We start from the raw sequence: 20,384 nt of genomic DNA on the forward strand, positions 1-20,384 counted from the left end.
AAGTGAATCTTATAAAATCTGGTGTGGCGCACTCACACAACTTTCCTTGCCGTTATGAAAATTGATCACCTGACGCTAGTGTTCCCGCACATCTCAAGTCTACTATTCAAGATTTGAGCCAGCTGGTGACAGGGTAATAACGCTGGAGACACACATGAGGTCTGCTATCTCTTCATAGTGAATGATTTAATAGAATCAACAATAATTTGCAATTGAATAATCACATTTTCTCGAATTTAAGCTTATTTTCAATTTTAGGTGAAAATGTCACTGAACATTAAATTTTCATGCTCAATCTACTCCACTTGATTTTTTTTTATTTCAATTGTATCTGAAGCCTGATAATTGGGATCTATCTGCATTGATGGGGCGGAGCTCCTGAAATTTTTACAGATATGGGACTTATAGCAGTTGATAGAGCTTATCAATGACTATTTTTGGTATAAATTTGATCAAAATCGTTTGAGCCGTTTTCGAGAAAATCACGAAAAACCCTGTTTTTGACAACATTTTCGCCATTTCAGCCTCCATCTTGAATTACATTTGATCGAAATTGTTCGTGTCGGATCCTTATAGTGAAAGGACCTTAAGTTCCAAATTTCAAGTCATTCCGTTAATTGGGAGATAAGATATCGTGTACACAGACGCACATACACTCATACACACACACACACACACACACACACACCACACACACACACACACACACACACACACACACACACACCACACACACACACACACCACACACACACACACACACACACACACACCACACACACACACACACACACACACACACACACACACACACACACACATACAGACCAATACCCAAAAACCAGTTTTTTGGACTCAGGGGACCTTGAAACGTATAGAAATTTAGAAATTGGGGTATCTTAATCTTTTTCGGAAAGCAATACTTTCCTTACCTATGGTATTAGGACAAGGAAAGTAAAAAGACACCATGAACTGGATTACAAATACTGTCGAACTAAAACTTCTTCAAACTGCCAGTATTGATTGAATGGAGAGTATTGATGATTTTTTATTAGAAACACTGACAGTTCAAAGTGGGTTTCATTAGAGGCATCATGAAGTAGATGATAATGGAAATCTTGGAGCTTGGAGGTGACCAAACATTACATGATCCCAGCATCTTCAGAGTTGGGACTGATAGTTCCAGAAGTTGTAGAACTATAGAGTGATTGATTGATTGATTGAGTACTTTATTTATGTAGATTACAATATAAACTGGCTTATACACTTATATACAATAGCTTACAATACAGCAAAATTATAGATGAATTTACATAATATAGACTACGAAAATAATTATTGAAAGTATATGATATGAAATAGTTATTTGTGCAACTAGTGCGCAAAGTGACAGTTTGCTGCACCGAAAGAAACGTTTACGCCCGAGCCGTAGGCGAGGGCAGAATGGTTTCTTGAGTGCAGCAGAGGAACTTTGCGCACGTATTTCACATTAAGTTTTTCCTACAGTTACCATTGAATATGAAAAGTGGGTAATTATGGGTAAAATTGCCTGAAATCCATCAAATAACTTAGTAGTGTTTGAATGGCGAGGCGGCTGTGTGGTGTGTGCTGTGGTGGCACTGTGCTGTTGCTGTCCTCGTTATAATATATAATAGTAATAATTAGCGCGTTGTGCTTGGTTGCACCTCTGCTCACTATAGCAGCCACAGCAGTCACTGTTACCAACTTTATTTTGATTTTGCTGCACTGTTGCTCCATATAGCCTACTAAGTATTTTGCGTTGCCATGTTGCAAATCTGGAGTGCAGAAAAATTTTTCCCGCACTAGAGCGGAAAAGTGATTCTTTGCGTTCTGTAATCAGTGCAGCAATGGCCACTTTTCAACGTAACTGTAGGGAAAAAGTAATTTGTAATATAATAACTATGGATAATTATATTGTTATGCATCTACATAAATTGGCGGAGCTTTGGACATATCAATGTCCATTCTTCGGAAAGAATATTAAAAATATCCTCCCCACTAACTCTCTACCAAGAGTAGTGTAGAGAGTATTCATTATATTCTATACTTCAGTCCAGTCTATACTCTATTCTGTATACTCAATACTCTATATTCATTACACTTTATACTCCAGTCTTATACTCTCTGGATAGTACCACAGATATAGTGAGGTCCACGTTATAATGACAGTATTTGATCTACTTTGGTTTTGTTATCATTGTCTATCATTCGACAAAGCCGGTGGTACTATCCTTTTCTAGGTCCTGAACGATGCCAATTATGTTTTTTGACATTGTAGAAATATAATTAATTAATGCAGAGAATCGGCATCGCTATTCTTCTATCTTTATCCACTACCATTATAACGTGGACCTCACAATTGTACCACATATAGTGAAGTCCACGTTATAATGGCAGTGTTTGATCAGCAATGGCATTGCTATCCTTGTCTATCATCAACAAAGCAGATAGCAATATCTCTTTCTCGCATTGTTCTGTTGCCAGATCGTCTTTCAATAATGAAGAATTAATAATTAATTAACAAAATGATTCATCATAATTGTGAAATTATTGAAAAATATAATTTCTTGCTCAATAAATATAATTTATTATTTTAAACGAGAATTAACAGTATCGATAATTAATATTACATCAATAAACCTGTATCAGCTACCGTCTATAGGAGGCATTGACAAGATAGAGGTTCGGCAACGTTGTTCTCCTATCCTTCTCCACTGCCATTATAACGTGGTCCTCAGTATAATCATGTTTATGATGAGATCAATCAATTATCTATGATAAATATGACCAATCATATATGATATGATATACGATATATGATATATGATATATGATATATGATATATGATATATAATATATGATATATGATATATGATATATGATATATGATATATGCTATATGATATATGATATATGATATATGATAAAACAAAATAAAACTTGTAGCACCCTTTATTTATTAAAAAACTTAAAATAGTTGAACAGAATATTCAATTTTTATTTAAATTTAATAACTTTTACCATAAATAATTAGTCATATGAATTTAAACATATGTCAGTTTTATATCAATTAGTAAACAGTTATTGAATTTTATCTATTTATTTTAGAACCTGAAGATGGTTTTAGAACCGAAACTAGTTGTTCAACTATTTTAAGTTTTTTAATAAATAAAGGGTGCTACAGGTTTTATTTTGTTTTATTAATTTAAAAGCAGCCCATTTCAATAAGTGTTTTATGATATATGATATATGATATATGATAAATGATATATGATATCTATGATCAATCAATTGTCTATGATAGTACATAAGAAAGAGTCTTCACTGATATACTGTCCTAGAAACTCAATTTTATTACCAACTAAATAAATAATAGCGAATGTTAGGAACTTAAGTGCTCTAAATTATCAAAAGTTAGTATCAAATTAGTATTAACTAACGTTAAGAGTGGTTTGTTGAACAAGTAAAAGTAGCAGGTGCTTAGAGATATCGGTAGATTCATGAATAAAATTTGGTTATACATTGATATTAGTGAAACGGAGAGAGACGTCATTCACAACAAAGCTGTTGTTGACCAAAGTGAGATAGATGATTCACTGTCAACATTAGTTAAATGGGGAGCATTGTTGTTGTTCATGAGTAATTCTGACAGTTTGAATTGAACCTTAAGATAGAGAGAGAGAGTGTGAGAGTGTGAGAGAAAGAGTGAGTGAGAAAGAGGCTCGCGAAATTGGCGGGAAACCACATGCGTTAACGATTAAACAACAAAATAAAACAAAAAATTAAGGCGGCAAAAACTAACTTGGGCCATGTTGTAAAACTTGAAAATATGTCGGAAGCGAGAAGTAGATAAGAGGAAGAGGGAGTGCTGGAGGATTGTTGCACCGGATGAACAAAGAAGATTGGCCTTGAAAGAAGCTCTCTGATTGGTCGAAAATTGCGCGCCAAAATTGTGGACCTTGTGGCGTAGTAGAAGTTAGCGTCGTTCACAGGCGTTTCGCTAGAATTCTTGCGATCTTCTCTTCAATCGAGATTTTTTGTATTTTTTTCGTTTCGTAGAAATGGAACCAGTTGTCTTCTGCTTTTAACTATCTGCCTCTCTGTCTGTGCTAAACCGATTTCTCACCGAACTCCAGTTCTCTTTCTCAAATTACAACTTACAACGCTCACATTTTTAAATATTTGTTGTTTTTTCCCTGAATTCTCAACCTTTTATGATTAATTTTTGGAATTAATTATTCATTAGGAATGCGAGCAAGTCATATGCTTGGAAATCGGAGATACATCGCTCTTCCTAGAATGACTTCTGCATAATCGTAAAAACTTTTTTTTTCATTTCATTTTCATATTTTCATTTTATTATTTGCTGTGTTTATTTTTTCTGCTATCTAAAATTGTGTTTATATTTTCTGCAATGTATATATTTCAGAAAGACTTTTCGTAAAAACTTTCCATTTCTTTCAATATTTGTATTAAATATTGCATTTTCAATTGTTTTACTTGAAAATTTATTAATTAATAAATGTAATTGATTGTGTTAAGAGAACAATTATGGGATTTTGTGCTCTCCTATGTATCTCGAATAAATAAATGAATACATGGTTACAGAGTATTTCGTCTGCTCGTGTATAGTAAAACATTAAAAAGAAAAACTTGATGATGATATTTGAAAACTGCAGAATGAATTAAATCAAATAAATTCAAAATGCATCTTTCACACGAGAACAGAAATAAACAAAACTGAATCAGAGATAACTCATACGATTGCTTTATTCTAGGCCTGAGCTCATTCTGTTAATACTGACCTGAAAGTACCATATATCAATTAGAAAAGTTTATTTTCAAGCAAACAGTAATGAGCAATATATACTTTAAATTCGTTATTCTTCTTCTAGAGTAATAAAGATGAAAAATTCATACAATATTTGAAAATACTCCACTGATTTGATCAACATTGACTACTCTATAGCGTTCTGGGTTTTGTGAACTCGAATTCCAAGGCCTAAATGAGTTCATTTTATTAGGCAGAAGGATCTCCAGCTCAATTCAAACTGATTATGTTTTCTCATATTGTTTCCAATATCTCTCCTAGCAGGCTATCTAGCCTATATAATGCCAATCTATATGTAATACTATATTATTATACTGTATATTTTGTTCTACTTGAGTGGTCTAGTGTTAGTTATCTAATTTATTTTCTCAAATTTTATTATTCTAGTTCCTAGATAAGTTTATCTTCCTTCCTTTACATCCTCTTCTTACTCCCAAACTTCCCTTTGCATGCAAACAATTTTTTCCCTCCCTCTTATCAAATTTGTTAACTTTATTTTTTGTAATGAACGATTCAATGATTTATTATGTATACTTATATAGGCACCTACTGAAGAACCTTCGGGTTTAGTGGGACCTCCAATGTGAATATTTTTTTCAATAAAACTTGATTGAATGCTTATGAGGGGCACAGGAAGATCTCCTGATGGCTACACCGATATCAATAGCCTATTTGAATTCTCTGGAAGCATGTGATTCTCACCAAGCCTCTGATTTCCAGAACAAAGTGACTGTTGAATTGACTAAGATGTTTTCCTTTCTATTTATGAATTTATTATTAACATTATGTTCAAGAATTTTGTGATATTACATGTGTTGTGTATTTGCCATAGGCTAAATAAATGTAAATCTTATCTACATCCTACAAATCAAATCCAAACTGATGGAATATGATCTAAATCAATAAATTCAATCTATCTCAGACTCAATACCGCACAATAATTATGCACTTGTAACAACCGACACTGTACCGACTGTGTTCAGTCTGGAATGCACAATTTGACACATGATTGTTGAACCGAATATTGGTTTGTATATCAACTAACTGTTGTCTCGCCATTTGCATGTATCCAACCTCATAAATCAGGCTCACCTGACTTGGCCCATGCTAATTTGAATTCCTCTGCAGTGGTGACACCCCTCTCATAATGAGTGGGTGATGTTAAACCCCCTCCCCCACCAGACGCATACTATCAAGGATTGACATTCAACTCAGCTTACCTGAAAATCCGAAATCCCCTAGGAAATTAACGTTCCAAAAGATATAGCTTATTGGGGTGTAGGCCCAATTACAGAGTGATCGGAGGATCACGCAACCAAAACTTTCGAGATTTGGGTGGCTCAATTTTTCGGTCACTCTGTGATATCAATATTCTGTAACACTGAGAAGCCCTAAACCCTACCAACCCCTGAAAGCCTACCAAATCTTGAAACCCTGAGAATTTTCTAGTTTGGGATTGTGGATTGATTCATATAATAGTTTGTGAGAGGCAATACTTGGAATTGATTTTGATTCAAACATTTTTTCTGTGAAAAAGATTTTCTTAGAGTATATCGGAGTGCAGTGAATGATTAGTCTCAATCAGGGAGTCTATCACCCGGTTGCACAAAAACCTATTAAATTATAATCCCGATTCCCGATTAATTACCACGAGAACCAATCGGAGAATACTTATTTTAAAAAAACCCTCTCTTATTGGTTCTCGTGGAATTAGTCCATGACTAAAATTTAACAGGCTCTTGTGCAACCAGGCATTCATATTTGGATGGAGATTTATTTGAAAGTTTGAACGATTATCAAACGATCGAAGGATTGTGTTAATCTAAGAAATTATTTTGTGAAATGATTAAGGACTGAGAATTTTGTGAAGTGAACAACTACAAGGCTTAACCTATTTCGGACTATGTGTAACCTTATCTAAATTTGGAAGAGGAATAGCACAAGGTTACCTTACTTTTTCTATTCCTATCATTTCGATGATGTACTTATTGCATGAATCAATAAACAATAAAGAATAGTTGAAAGAATAAGACTTTGATATTGTCAATATCACTTTTATTTATTCGAAAATTAATTTATAATTCAGAACCAGGTTTCATGGTAAAACCTACCACATCTTCAGCTGAGCTAATATCAAAGTCTTATTCTTTCAATTATGGAAAAATATCAGAACATCTCATACCATACAATCAAATCAATAAAGAATAGATGAAAACTCTTATATATCTAATTGAATCCAAATTTCTAGTATCTCTATAGGTCTGTATTAAACTTCCAATTTGGATATCTACTGTTTCACAAGATAAAAATAGATGAAACCAAGATGTAAAAAAGATGAAAGCTTTACTATTAAGGATGAAACCTACCTTAGTCTACCTTTACTACAGTCCAAATTACAAAGACAAGGAAAACGGCTTGAATGGCAATAATATTGTAGAAAATAATGAATTACAATCGTTACATGGATTAGACAAAATATTTTCAATTGAAATACCAATTCTTTTCGATGGCTGCGATATAACAATTCTATCTCAGAGAGTATAGAATATATTAGACTACTTCTCTGAGAAGGATGAGAATTGGTATTTGAATAAAAATTATTTTGTCTAATCTATCTGACGATTTTAATTCATTATGTTATACAATAATTATTGCCTATAATTGTATTACATTTTATACTCTCTGTGCTATCTGTGGCTAACTTTCTATGCTGATTTTGCAAATATTTTGTCTAATCAATCTGACGATTTTAATTCATTATGTTATACAATAATTATTGCCTATAATTGTATCACATTCTATACACTTTGTGTTATCTGTGGTTCACTTTCTATGCTGATTTTGCACAATTCTAGCTGGAAACCATTTTGCTGGCATGCATTATTTAGGGGGCATCGTATCGTCACCAGACTAATTTCCAAGAATTGGCACAATTGTACCAGTTGACAATGCCGTAAATTGACTGCATTGTTCGTATTTCTGAGCAGAGTCATGTAAAATAATTGGTGAACCTAGTCACGTGGTCTCTTTAGCCACAATTTCCGCCCCCATTCGGCACCACCCCCTCTTCAAGGGGCAAGAAGGTCCATCTTCACCCACCCACACTCAATTCACCACAGTTCCCTTTGACAACTTGTTTAGTGAAATTCACTTTCGAATTGTCAGTATTCCAAAAGAAATAACACCAACCTTCCCAATCAACCTAATGCTGTCAGATAAAAGTGAATATCACTAAAGAGGGGTCATTGCTTTTAATTGTTGGTGCAATTAAGCACAATTGGAGCTATTGTAATTCCAGTAAAAAGACTAGCACGACAATTTGGAATATTTCTCAGTTTTGAGAAGGTCGTGAAATTGCTGATGTCATCAAATATTTTTGTTAGAATTGATACTTGTATTTTTTTCAAATATATTATTATAGAAGGTAGTAATAAACTAGTTTCGAAATTGATAAAAACTTTTTTTTACGAAAATAACCAGACTAAGGAATTGCTTATTCATATGATGTAACAAGTAATAAATATGTTGTTGGTTATCCATCTTGTTTCCACTATTATTATTACTATTAAATTTTATAAAACTTTAAAGTGAAAAAGCACTCACATTCTTTGATGTGGCGACGTCTGTTTCGTGCTGGTATCGCACATTTTCAAGCCAAAACAGTTCCTGTTTGGCTTGAAAATGTGCGATACCAGCACGAAACAGACGTCGCCACATCAAAGAATGTGAGTGCTTTTTCACTTTAAAGTTTTATAAAATTTAATAGTAATAAGTAATAAATATGTTTGGTTTAATAATATAATTATTACCTTCTTTTTTATTACAAAAATATCAATAATAGGAGAATATTATTAAATGAGAGCAGTCTTTCACTTCCAACCATAAGAGAAAAGCTATTGAAAAATATAATATCAATCATCATACAGTATAATATTATGTATCATTTATTGAAAATATTTCACAAATTAGAAAAATATGAAATATTTTTGGAGGCAAGTACATAGATAAAATCTTTTATCTGCAGTATCACAATTTCATTACATAATTTCATAAAAAAATGTTATGATCAATTGTTTTTCTCAATATGAATGTTACTTCTATGAATTTTATTTCAAAAAGAATATTGGAAAATACCTCATAAATGATAAGAAAATTCCAGTGTGCTGTTTTTTTTACAGTTCGTTACAATCAGGGGTATTATTTTAATATTAATTTATTATACTGATATAGGACTTATAATATATTTTTGTGTATCTTCTTAGTTAAACTGATTTCCCAAGTTAATATTTAGTATTCAAGAGAACAGTAATAATTGGTAGTATAAATAGTTCAGTTACTTAGTATTATAGTAATAGTGTTAAAACCGCAATGGCAATATTATTAGAATACACACAGCTGAAAAATAATTTTGTTGAGAAATAATTGTTGATGAGTGATGAGAATTCAACTAAAACTTTATTGAAAGACAATAATATGTCGAAACAAGATTATAAATCATGTTCGGCATGAGCAAAAAATATCCTCCCCGGCGGGGAATCGAACCCCGGTCTCCCGCGTGACAGGCGGGGATACTGACCACTATACTACCGAGGACACATACTGGAGGAGCGAAAATTGCGTCAATTCAACTTCACGATGGAAGCTGCTCGATTTGTTCAATAAAATAATGTTGTAATGACGCGGCAATACCAAAGCAATGGATTCTCAATTCAAATTTAATTCAATTCAGTTCTAATGCTGATCAATATTCCTAATATTTGCAATTTAATTCTGTTGAATCGTAATTTGTATTTCCACTTTTGTAGAGATTTCAACGAGAAACATCACATTGATGTAAGCCTATTTCCCTGATATTTTAATATTATTTCTCTTCCAATAAGACTACCAAGAGTACCAAATAATAATAATGTTGTATATTATATTTGATCATTGCCTTTATTAAGGTGCGTACAGATATACGCGCCGCGAACATGAGCAATTCACTTTTAATCAGCTGACTATATCTGTATTTTTACAGAAACGGTAAGATACAGATATAGAAAGCTTGGCATCAGCTGATTGAAAGTGGATTGATCATGTTCGCGGTGCGTAAATCTGTACGCACCTTTATAGATAATATCGGGACACCGAGCTTCGCTCATTATTTTTATTTTTATTGATAAACAGAACACAATTTTCATAAAATGATCGTGTTTATATTTACAGCTGGCTATACGTCAGCTTATGAATTTCGGGGATGAAATATTTTGATTTTCACACAGACGCACTTTTTATTATCCACAGACGACGAAAGTCTCAGCTGTTTTTCCAAGGATGAATTATCCTTTCAATGTCGTTCACTGAGTTTTGCCAGGGATGAGACCTAGTGCAATCGAATCTTTATATCACAAACCTACTATGTTCCAGATTTCGTGAAAATCGTTAGAGCCGTTTTCGAGATCCGGTGAAATACAAACTAGATGCTGTTAGAGTAGAATAGTACATAGTATATTAACAAATATTGTAGCAAACATAGTATTTCATTCTAAATCGAATTCATAATATATCTATTTGTAATTGATGATGTGTTGGTTTTTTGAAGTGTGAATAAATTGTTATTTTGATGAGTGATAGTAGCTTAAACTAGATTCTGATTTGGACTGTAGTATAAATTTTGGGCATATGCCTGTTGTGCCTCCTCATATAACTGTAAAAATAATTGTACGACTGAGAAAATGAATAAATAAATAAAAAATTATGAATTCAATCTTTCGTTAAAAATGTTCTATGCTTATACATTCCAGAGCAAAGCTCCGTCCCCCGATATTGAATATAAATAACCAAATATAAAAATACAGAAATCGCTTGCTTAATATAATAGGATTAGTAATCCATTTAAATAAAAAAGGATACATTATTTCCAAGGTTTATTATGTATCATCTTATTTCTCGATTATTGGATGAAGTTCACTCAATAATACGGAAGACAAGGAATACTGCCAACTTGTATATCTGAATAATATAAAATTAGATAAATAAATAGATGTTGATAATAATAAAATATGTGTACATACGAGCTCCAACAACCAATTGCAGTCCCAGAAGTGAGTGTTATATTCTCATCTCAAAGTTCATTCTAATCATAATGGAATAACAGTTTCAATTTAACATAACTTAGTATCTGGAGATTCAATCAATGTGATATTATCACCATATTAAGTCTTAAGTGAACATACAAAGCTAACTTTGTGAAGCAGTATAAGTATTTAGGTTTAGTTTCTACATCAACTCTGTCATTAACGGCTCATTCCAGGCAAAAATTATAAGTACAGCATAGTTTGTGGAATAAACTGATAGCAAACGACGATGTGACTGTTTCAACAAAATGACAAGTTTGTAGATCAATGCAGTTAGTAGATCAATGGTTACTTATGCAGCATAGGTGTGGGGTTATCAGGAGAGAAACGATCTAGAAATATTCCATAAATTTTTTATCAAGCGTCTTTACTGGTTACCTAGAAATACTCCTAATTATATATTGTATTTGGAGACTGATGTAGAAGAAATGTATTTATTTAACAATGACAAAACAACTTAATCAGTAAAATACTGAAATGTATCTCCAAACTAAGAATGAACAGAGATTATGTTACAAAGCGAACTTCCCACCTATCAGTATCAGTATCAGTGTCCGGTTCAGTGGAATTACTGTTCCCATGAGTTATAATGAGACTATTCTCACCCAAAACGGCCGAGCGAGCATGAATACTCCAATTATAACTCCTGGGAAGAGTATTTTTACTGCCGGACAGGCACACTGATACATTATAAGGTGGGAAACTAGCTTATACTTCTTTGGGATGGGATTTCATCCTGCATTAAACACCTTCATAATAATTAACGATTCCCTTTTGTATTCAAAGTTCGGTAGGCCTAATTATGTAATAACGGGGACCGAGCTTCGCACTGGAGTACAAAAGCGTGAAAAATTTATTACGAAAGAAGAAAATTATTATAACATTCATAGTTCATACAGAGATTACGAAAGAAGAAATTATAATAACATTCATACAGAGATATTCTATCTAATCACAGTAAATTGAGATAAATTCCCAGAGGATGCAAATATTTCCCTCACAAAGGCCAGATTGCACAAAAGCCGGTTAAATTTTAATCCTGATTAATTTCACGTGAACCAAATCAGGGAGACTATTTCAAAAAGATGGATCTACTGGAATTAATCAGGATTGAAAATAACCCGGCTTTTTTGCAACCGGCACTAAGTACCTGATTGAATGATTACAAAAGTTCAACAGTTGAGTCATGATTTTGACACAGTCCCACTCAAAGACCTTAAAGATGCATAGACTCACATGCAGCGCTAGTGTCGTACTTGGAATTGAAATCGGCCATTGAGGGGGCAACCTATAAGATTATTACATACCTTTGTGCCTTTGTGATCAATAGTATTACAGATATAATATCTCGTGCTAAAATACCTCAATGGCGGCCTTCAATTTTAAGTAAGAGGTATCATTGGGAAGGCATAGGCATTGTGGGTCTATATCTCTTTAAGGTCTTTGGTCCCACACACATGAACTCGCTCACTCACTTCCATAACCAACAGACGACGAAATAATTATTATCAGCTGTTTTTCCAAGGATGAATAATAGTTACCCTTTTAATGTCCTTCAGCGAGTTTTCCCAGGGATGAGACCTAAAGTGCGAGATAAATTACTTTTAACATGGCTCTTTCTTGAAGACGGAGAGGTCCGATGTTCTATCCTCCACTAATCACTCCCACTACCTATCAGCATTCTCCTTCTTTTGTGTCTGAGTGAGAGAGCTTTGTAACGCGACGCGGCAACACTCCCTTCCAGCTATTGCTGGCAATGCTCCAAATATGTACTGGTCAGCAGGTATATTGGTTTGTGTATGTTAGTGCAGGACACACGATCCGGCGAAATCGCCGTCCGGCGTTTTCGCCGGACCCGGCGGCAATTAGCATTCAGAACACACGACAGCCGGCGAAGCTGCTGTCCGGCGTTTTTGCCGGATCATTTAGATACATTTCAGTATAATAAATGGAGTACAACATTTCAAAATTAACTTACACATATTATGTTGTCGCGTAATTAAAATTATTCCTACCAAATCTCATGAAAATCTATCAAATCATTTGTCTGAAAATGTTGTAATAGCTTGGAACTGTGGTTTAGGCGTATTCAACCTTCTAATTTACGTTTTGCTACAATAAAAAATTGATAAGATACGAAAAAACAATCTTTTACTATTGTGATTGAATTTCCAGCTTGAATTTCACTTAAATACTGAAATGAAGTGTATCTTACTGGTAATTCTAATAGAACATAATCTCAAGAACTTATGTCGTTGTGCAGAATATCAATGTGAGGACAATGTAGTTGGTGATGATGCTTGAAGCTGAAAATTAGGTCTTTTTCATAATACAAGGAGAATTGTTGTCAGGTGTACCTAGAATATGAGATAGATTGCTATACCTGAACATCGATGTATCGATACCCATCCCTACTTACAACCCTACCCTTGTAACCTACCCTTGTAACCCTACCCTACCCATTTGTAACGTTACAAATGTTAATAAAGAAGTGGCATGGGTGGGGACAGCGCCGTCCGGCGTTTTCGCCGGATCGTGTGTCCCTGCACATATAGTACAATGCCCTGCTACTGCTTTCCGGCGGCAAAACCGGACGGCGAAGTAGAGAATACCCGGCGATATCGCCGGATCTATTTCTCGCCGGACCGGGGTTTTCGCCGTCGCCGGCGTCGCCGGAGTCGTGTGTTCTGCCCCATGCCTTCCTGTGTACTTCTTGCAACCGGACGGCGAAGCTTCGTCCGGCGAAAACGCCGGACGGCGATTTCGCCGGATCGTGTGTCCCTGCACTTACAGAGATGTTTTCATCACAAGAACATGAAGCAAAATGATACGGCGCATCCAATTGTGCGCAGGATGTCCATCTGTGTCCACGCTACAAACTGTGGAGGAGAAATGGGTTTCTCCTCTTCATGTTAAAAGTAATTTATCTCGCACTTTAGTGCAATCCAATTTTTATATTATAACCTACTATGTTCTGAATTTCGTGAGAATCGTTAGAGCAGTTTTGGAGATCTGGTGAAATACAACATATAGACAGAAATTGCCCGTCTAATAGTATAGGATAAGACACCAAAAAATGATTTACTTGATGCAGAAGTATTTCTGACTTTCAATGAAACATAAAAAAGGGAGAAATCTGAATTTGGAAAGGGGTGACTGTTTAATAGTATAGGATAAGACACCAAAAAATGATTTACTTGATGCAGAAGTATTGATTTCTGACTTTCAATGAAACACAAAAAAGGGAGAAATCTGAATTTGGAAAGGGGTGACTGTGCAACTGAACAACACCAGACCCCAAAAAATATTCGTCCATATTCGACTCTTTTGTGAAAGAGTCACAGAGTACAAGACACTCTAGGAGCCTGCTCTGCACTCCACTCAATCTACAGTCTTCATCACGCTTTCCTCAACTTGGTAAAGAAAAAACCTGACATTCATCCCCCAAGTTAGCTGAAGGTGCTCAATGCTACCCCTTTTTCGCCACCCTCTGTTCATTAACTTTGTGCATAGCGTCAAGAATACTCACTCTTTCATACATCTCCACCAGAGTTTCTTTCAAATTTCAATAGCACTCGACGCTACATTGTCGATGAAACACGTACTAGTATAATTTCAAAAATCTCTTCGTCCACAGTCAGATTTTTTGAAAATGTCAGCATTGGATGAATGGAAAGCATTGAGTTTTAAAGGGAATTTTAATGAGGGAACTTAATGTTTCTAATAGGGCATGCTGACTGTGATACGTGAATGTCACTATAGCGCCTTCATCCTTTCACTCTCTCTCTCTCTCTCTCACTCTCTCTCTCTCTCTCTCTCCATTGGAGGGTTGAGTGTAAGAGAGGGCCGGCTGCGCCCTAACTCGGTCCTCCTAGGTAAAAATAAAGGCAGCTATTCTATTCTATTCTCTCACACAGACGACACTCAACACTGAAAATCCCAAGTCATTACTCGAACTGAGATAGGGTTCAATTTCATGAAAGGATGCAAGTTTGAAAAGGTGATATTGAGAATTAATTCCACTAAAAACTGCTTCCTGATTGTCTGTTTTGATTATTTTTCGTATTATGGATACAAAAAACGTACCGTGGTTTATTGTTGCAATCTCAAGTCGTTTTTTAATTTTGCAAATTACGAAGTGAATACATGATAGAATGAAATAGAAATGACTAAGTACCTTTTTGAAATGTTTTATTCATGTCAAAATTTTATTAAAATCAAAACATGATTATTTATTTGATTACATTTCCGACTATTTATAGTCATTTTCAAGTGATAATGATGATAAATAGTGACCACATTATAATATAGCTATTGTTAGAATATATTTTATTATTTAAAGTTCAAATAGACCACTCTTACTAAATTACTGCGTGAGCCTGTAGTTGACCTGCGTGAATATACAGTTTTAGCTGTGTTCTAAAACAATCATGGAGGTAATTTTGTGTTCAAATAGAAACAGTATAGAATTTACAGATGGCAATTAGGAGGTACTGGGTTCAATTCCCGGGATGGCAAATAATTTTTCCTTTACCTACTGTCTAAAGTACTTACTTTACTCCCTGAAACCTAATACTAAAGTGTCACTTTTTCGCTCTCGGTAGTAAAAAACAGAAAAACTCCCTAGGGAGTAAAAGTGACTCCATTTAAATAACATGGGGAGCATCTCTATTTTGAAACTTACATTGTAATAGGTTAGAAGGACTAAGCTCAGATGAGAAAGCATAATAGAGGTGTCTGTCATTGAGTCAACTGAATTCAATACCACAACCAGAAATTTGATTAACTCATGAAATATATGTTTGTATGATAATTATTATATTCTTAATATTAGTAGACGATAAAAATTTATACAATTTTAAAAATATTTTATTCCATTCAAAATACCAGCCAACAAATATTTTTGATCTCCAATTCAAATCTGAACCGCGTGATCTGGAGTCAGCCATTTTTGGTAGCTGCTCAGCTGATATAATTGTTACAACTTTTGCCGATAGATAGCGCAATCGGCAGTGCCGATTTATATCAGGAAGGCCTTCTCTGTTTGGTTGCCTTCTCTATTTATTGCCGAATGATATCAGACGACTCGTTTTTAGGTTTTAGATTTAGGTTATGTTTTTAGGAATCATTGTCACCAATACATAAGTTATTAGAATGATTTTATTTGCAGTTTCTATAAAAAAATGTAGATGGAGGAAAAATGTTGTGTACATCATGAGCAAAAAATACTTTTTCTCCCTCAGGAAAATTGCTGCCCTCGGCTTCGCCTCGGGCTTCAAACTTTTTCCCACAGGGAGAAAAAGTCGTACTTTTCACTCTAGATATACAAATAACTTTTGTATAGTAGCACAAATCGAATTTCCATCTAACTGTTTACCCTGTTGTCAATATTTGCTGTAGCAGAAGTCTTCCAGGTGATTTACAGCATTTAATTGGGATTTTTGTTTAATAATAGTATAGAAATAGTCAAAAACACTTTTCCACAATCTAGTTGGTTGTTACATCATCAACAATCTCTAGAGAAATAAAAGATTTAACTTTGAGAAGCCTAATAAATAGTGTGGATGAAGCGATATGATTGGCCATTAGTTGAGCTGTCAAGGTTGAACTCTGTGATTGGCCGAGAACAATTCGAAAGCTCCGCCTATTGTGCATGGGCATGTCTTCTTCTCGACCAATGACAGAGCAGAACCTTGACTGGCCAACTGAGAGCCAGTAATATGGCTTCATTCACACTAACATAAAGTGTAATCAGAATTCAAATATTTATAGTGTATAATTATTATTGAACGAAATTCCGAATAAATGCTGTAAATCACCCCGAAGACTTCTGCTGCTGCAAATATTGATAACAGGATAAACAGCTAGATGGTAAACAAACTAGACTTCCAATTTATTTCCATCTATTTATAGTGTATTATGCTAATCAATGTTTAAGTTTATACAAATATTGATGAGGTGTGACGAATAGTTTTTATTCAATACGGGACACAAAATGCTATCCCGATATTTCAATGCTACTGTTCCATCCAAATCAATCAATGATAACAGTATTGGAAGTGAATTTTACAAACTTTTTCGTAAGTCCTATCCCTATACCAATATTACAGTACTTTTACAAATTATTGTAATGAAGTATGCATCGGACTTTTTCAAATTATCCTTCTGGAAAATCCATTGTCTGAAATAATTCATGTAAAGATTTTGATTTATTAATACATTTATTCATTTTTTAGTTAAGATTCGTCAACATCCAAGTGTTATCCACTTTTATCTGACAGGAATCCATATGAATAGCATGCATAATTATTACTAGTAGTTCTGTGAACAGTAGACCTCACGCAGTATTCTCATCCACAAGTACCTGATTGAGACTAATATACCTTATGGAAATACAGCAATAGACTGGCTTCTCCACACATCTGTGTAATCACTTGTCAGCTGATTTATGATGAATAATTCTATACTTTTTGTGTAGTTGAGAAGTTGATATTGTGGTAATTATTCATATTGAATGAAAAAGACTAAGAAATTGTCAAAAAACCACTGATTTAAATCACTGATTTAAATCAGTGGTTTTTTGACAATTTCTCTTTTTCATTCAATAACTCTATAGTCTGATTTTTACTCTAATATTGGCGTGTGAAGGAGGCTCCTTTTTCCTTTTATATTATCATTGAAATGCAAAATTTCCAAAAACCTTGTATATACATCGACGCGCAATTAAAAAAGGAACATTCCTGTAAAATTTCATGAAAATCTATTACCGCGTTTCGCCGTAAATGCGCAACATATAAACATTTAAACATTAAGAGAAATGCCAAACCGTCGACTTGAATCTTAGACCTCACTTCGTTCGGTCAATTAAACGTAAATCCCAATTAAATGCTGTAAATCACCCCGAAGACTTCTGCTACTGCAAATATTGACAACAGGGTAAACAGCTAGATGGAAATTCGATGATTTCTAATATACAAATATTATTTGTCTGCACGGGAAATGCAACCTCCAATATTTATTTCCATCAATAGCATGCATGCTTCCCGTTTAATCATTACTGACATGTTGAAGAGATCACACCAGAGTATGAGGTGGCAAATTCTTGAGAGCTTCAACGAGCTTCTCCTCTTTTCTCTCTTTTCTCACTAAATGCGGTCTTTGAGCTGCAGGAAAGACTGGAGAAGATCTATGGCGGTCGGCCAAGTTGACAAAGGAAACCGAATTCACTTCAACTGCTGGAAAAGTGGCTGGAATTCCAGGCATTCGGCTGCTGATCACTGGATTCACTTAAATCTGTCAGCATCACATTAGAAATAACACCAACGCTTCCTATTTGACCAATGCTGGCAGTGCAAAGTGAATCTGCTCTCAACTCAAGTGGGTCAATTCTTACAGAATTTTCCGGCAGTCATCCGTACTCTATATATATAGTGATGTCCACGTTATAATGGCAGTGGAGAAAAATAGGAGAACAACGTTGCCGATCCTCTGTATTGTCAATGCCTTCTATGGACGGCAGCTGATACAGGTTTATTGATGTAATATTAACGGTTCATTCTCGTTTTAAATAATCAATTATATTTTATTGAGCAAGAAATTATATAAAAATAGAAAGAAAAGAAAAATCTCAGTGATATCAGTGTTGAAAATGGCATCAATGTTGAAACATGTTGTGATTAAATAATTCAAAAAAGGTACTGAGATTTTTATTTTTCTTTCTATTTTTATTACAAGTAGCCCTATAAAGAAAAAGATAAAGAAATTATATTTATCAATAAATTCATAATTAAGATAGAATATTTTGTTGATTAATTGATTATTCTACATTGTTAAAAGACGATCAGAGCAAAGCGAGAAAGAGATTGTGCTATCCGCTTTGTTGAATGATAGACAAGGATAGCAATACCATTGCTAATCAAACACTGCTAGTGGACCCAACTACTATAGTAAGATTCATCTTAAACTGTCAGCATAAGTTGGATTGAAAGCATTAATATAAGGAATGCTGACTCGCTGACTGGTGTGCAAGTGAATCTCATTAAACTAGATCTTTACCTTTTTTCCTAGTTTTTGACCATTCATCTAAATACTGTTTTGCTTTGCCTTCTCAATCTTTTTCCTCTCTTATCTACTATAGTGAGGTCCACGTTATAATGGCAGTATTTGATTAACTTTGGTGTTGTTATCTTTGTCTATTATTGCACAAAACACATAGCACTGTCGTTTACTAGCTCAACGACGTTGCCAAATTAGTATTTAGCAATGGAGAAGTATAATTAATCAAGGCAGACAAACGGCAACACTGTTCTCCTATTTTTTCTACTGTCATGATGAGATGGACCTCACTATAGGTCCATTTTCTTCCACTTTTCTCCTCCTTGTTCTCCTTTCAGGGCCTCTTTTTTCATCTGATTTTCTCCGATCAGTTTCCATCATTATCCTCTCATAAGTTTCTCCTCCGTTTCTATCTCCTCAACTTTCTTTCTCTATACTCAAACACTCTCTGCAACCTTTACTTTCTTATCCACCTCTTTCTCCTTTTCCTTCTCCTCCTTCGCGTCTTTCTACTACATCTCCTCCTACTATCCTTTCACTTCTCCCTTTTTTCCCTCATACTTATATATTTATTGTTGGCTCCAATAGTCACTTGTTAATTTTATGTTTGTATTTTTAAGACTGACTCATGAATCATAGTGATGTAAAAAGAATGTAATTTTGACGAAGTTGATGTATTTTTGAAGGATCAATAAAATTCTATTCTATTCTATAAATAATATTATTTCATTTATTAGGTTAGCAAAAACAATACAACGATCGGGAAAGAGAAAACAGGCTATTGCCCAAAACTTCTTCAATTTCCTAATTTAGTTTCAAATTGTCCAAATATTATAATTCAATTTCTACACCAAATCAAAATCGGAAAATATGAATTAGAATAAAACAAACAATTTTAAATTTTTAATTATAATGAATATTAGAAAATTACATTAAAACATATAGGCTTCTTTCATTAGGCTTGACATTATTATATTCATTAGGCTTTACCCATAGACATCTTGGGCTATGTAATATAAGATATATATATATATATATATATATATATATATATATATATATATATAAATATAATATAATAATATAAGAGAATACACTCAACTCCTTCCCAACAATAGCGTAGTTGAATGAAGAAAAATATACTTTTTTTATTCACGAGAACTAAGAAAGAAATACTGCATGTGTCATTGAACTTTGAATGTCTTTGATGTTCTTGAACAACAAAGTTTTTGAACTTTGTTTTGTGTTCAACTTTGAATGTCTGAGAAATTCATGAAAACCTCGGAAATCATGATTTTTACTTCTTGAATCGTTCAAGATCATGAGAGGAGAGCAGAGTTCACTATAATTTATCAATGTT

General features: G+C 34.0%; 1 non-coding gene across 1 annotated transcript; it reads right to left on the reverse strand.

Annotated features, from left to right (window-relative positions):
- Positions 1–9,374: 9,374 nt before the first annotated feature.
- Positions 9,375–9,446, reverse strand: Trnad-guc. The gene has a single exon. It is a non-coding gene; the product is annotated as a tRNA-Asp (tRNA).
- Positions 9,447–20,384: the final 10,938 nt, after the last annotated feature.

The sequence above is a fragment of the Nilaparvata lugens genome, chromosome 6, assembly GCF_014356525.2.
Source record: "Nilaparvata lugens isolate BPH chromosome 6, ASM1435652v1, whole genome shotgun sequence".
In the NCBI taxonomy this organism is placed as follows: Eukaryota; Metazoa; Arthropoda; class Insecta; order Hemiptera; family Delphacidae; genus Nilaparvata; species Nilaparvata lugens.